At 43.6% G+C, this 2,500-nt stretch overlaps 1 non-coding gene across 1 annotated transcript in view; it reads right to left on the minus strand.

The window, feature by feature from the left end:
- The window catches only part of LOC146454203 (small subunit ribosomal RNA), a 1,800-nt gene extending 1,593 nt beyond the window's left edge, over positions 1-207 (minus strand). The window contains exon 1 of the ribosomal RNA XR_014859307.1: positions 1-207. This exon is cut by the window's left edge and continues 1,593 nt beyond it. This is a non-coding gene — a ribosomal RNA (small subunit ribosomal RNA).
- Positions 208-2,500: the final 2,293 nt, after the last annotated feature.

Here is a 2,500-nt window from a genome sequence, read left to right on the forward strand (position 1 = left end):
TAAATACATCCCTTCCAGAAGTCGGGACTTTTCGCATGTATTAGCTCTAGAATTACTACGGTTATCCAAGTAGTAATGGTACAATCAAATAAACGATAACTGATTTAATGAGCCATTCGCAGTTTCACAGTACAAGTGCTTATACTTAGACATGCATGGCTTAATCTTTGAGACAAGCATATGACTACTGGCAGGATCAACCAGGTAACTATCCACCGCAGGGAACAGAAGTTCCTTGCTAAGCGGCCCCCCTCCGCAGAGGGAGAGCAAGCTTTCTTAGATTTTGCCTCCACGGGGGGAACCCATGAGCCAAACGGACCACACGGTCCCTCGGTCAAGGGAAACCCCGTCTTGTTTGCCACGTCTTTCTCACAACTGGACCCGTGCACAGTTCAGGCATACCTGTCAGACTCGCCAAGCGAGCTGAAGGAAGGCAAGAAAAGTGCTTCTGCGAAGGAAAATATCCTCCTGCTCTTTTGTCTCTATCATTAGCCAAAGGCTAGCGTACACAACTTCCATCTACACTCTGCCTGCCACTACAGTGACAATGCTTTCGGGCATCATCTTTTCCCTCCTTCGAAAGGAAAGCTACAAGCCCAACTTTCCTTGCCCGTTAGTCAATTCTGCCCTCTATTTCTCCGCCTTGCCGCCGTGGAACATAAGGGACAGGGTTTACTAGCCAGCTCCTCTCGGAACCTTTGCGACCAACCTGCCCACACTATAACCCCCAAACGCTAATAAGGAGACTGCATGATATGGTAGACAGAAAATAAAAACGCGAAAAAAATGAAATTTTGAAAATCGAACCCACAACCAGCCAAATCGTTTGTAAGTCATGCCAAATGACTGGTGACATCTTAAAAACCCATTGAAGCCACAACATCCCATAATTTCACGCTTTTAAAGATTTGTCACTATACGCACTGTAAGTACCTCACTAATTCTCACCTCAGATTTTACGGGAACATGTTCAAATTTTAACACGCCTCTCAGCACGACCAATTACATTAAAATTCATCGCAAAAGTCAGAATTCTCCAATTTTTGAAAAATTCACTATATTCACTGTAAGTACCTCGCTAGACAGTGGAGACCTCAGATTTTACGGGAACATGATCAACTTTCGACACACCTCTCAGCACGAGCAGTTACATAGAAATCCATCAGGAAAGTCGTGCTGTGAAGAGGTCTTTCGACTAAGAAAAATGGTGGTGTGAGGAGGAGTCACCTAAATCAGAGAAAAATACTCTTATAGGAGACTGCTACGAAAGACATTTCTGAGTCCACTGGCCCTAGTCCCCTAATAAGTGTATTTCTGTTTGTTTTAAGAAGGTCCTCCTGACATCACCAATCTTCTGTCTTCAATCCTAACCCCAACGTTAACCCTAACGCTAACCCTAACCCTACCTCCCTCAGGGGCAGTTCTATGGTTATGATCCCACGGTAGGCAGAAAAACTATCCCAATCTAGGTTTTCTTGTATGCTGACTCCATTTTAAATGCTTTTACTTGAGTCTGACAAAGGCAAAGCCAAATACTCACCCCTATATGGACGGGGAAGCAAAGTGCGGATTTTGGTAGGTCGGCATTTTCAATCAGGAATGTTGCCATTCGAAAGAGCGTCCAAAAAAACTTGGTTGGGACACATTTATTTTAGAAATTAGCGACCTAACCAGAAGTGCACTTTTTGGTGGGCCTACCCTACCCCCCTCAGGAGCAGTTCTATGGTTATAATACCACGGAAGGCACAAAACCTATCCCAAACTAGGTTTTCTTGTATGCTGATTCCATTTTCAATGTGTTTCCTTGACTCTGACGAAAGCAAAGCCAAATACTCACCCCTATATGGACGGGGAAGCAAAGTGCGGATTTTGGTAGGTCAGGCATTTTCAATCAGGAATGTTGCCATTCGAAAGAGCGTCCAAAAAAACTTGGTTGGGACACATTTATTTTAGAAATTAGCGACCTAACCAGAAGTGCACTTTTTGGTGGGCCTACCCTACCCCCCTCAGGAGCAGTTCTATGGTTATAATACCACGGAAGGCACAAAACCTATCCCAAACTAGGTTTTCTTGTATGCTGATTCCATTTTCAATGTGTTTCCTTGACTCTGACGGAAGCAAAGTCAAATACTCACCTCTATATGGACGGGGAAGCAAAGTGCGGATTTTGGTAGGTCGCCATTTTCAATCGGGAATGTTGCCATTCGAAAGAGCGTCTAAAAGAACTTGGCTGGAACACATTTTTGCTATAAATTGTTGACCTAAGTATATAAGCAAGTATATAAGCAAATACTCGTTACATAGCATAAATAGCCTCTAAACACCCGAAAAACCTCTCCAAATATCATTTAAACCTTTTTCCTAACCCTAACACTTACCCTAACCCTAACCCTAACCCCATTTCAAACCCTAATTCTAAGTCAGAGGTCCTCCTCACACCACCAATTTTTTTGGTAGGTCAAAAGACCTCCCCACACCACAGAATTTTCGAAGTCGAGGT

The sequence above is a fragment of the Pavona decussata genome, unplaced genomic scaffold, assembly GCF_977016875.1.
Source record: "Pavona decussata unplaced genomic scaffold, jaPavDecu1.1 SCAFFOLD_312, whole genome shotgun sequence".
Lineage (NCBI taxonomy): Eukaryota > Metazoa > Cnidaria > Anthozoa > Scleractinia > Agariciidae > Pavona > Pavona decussata.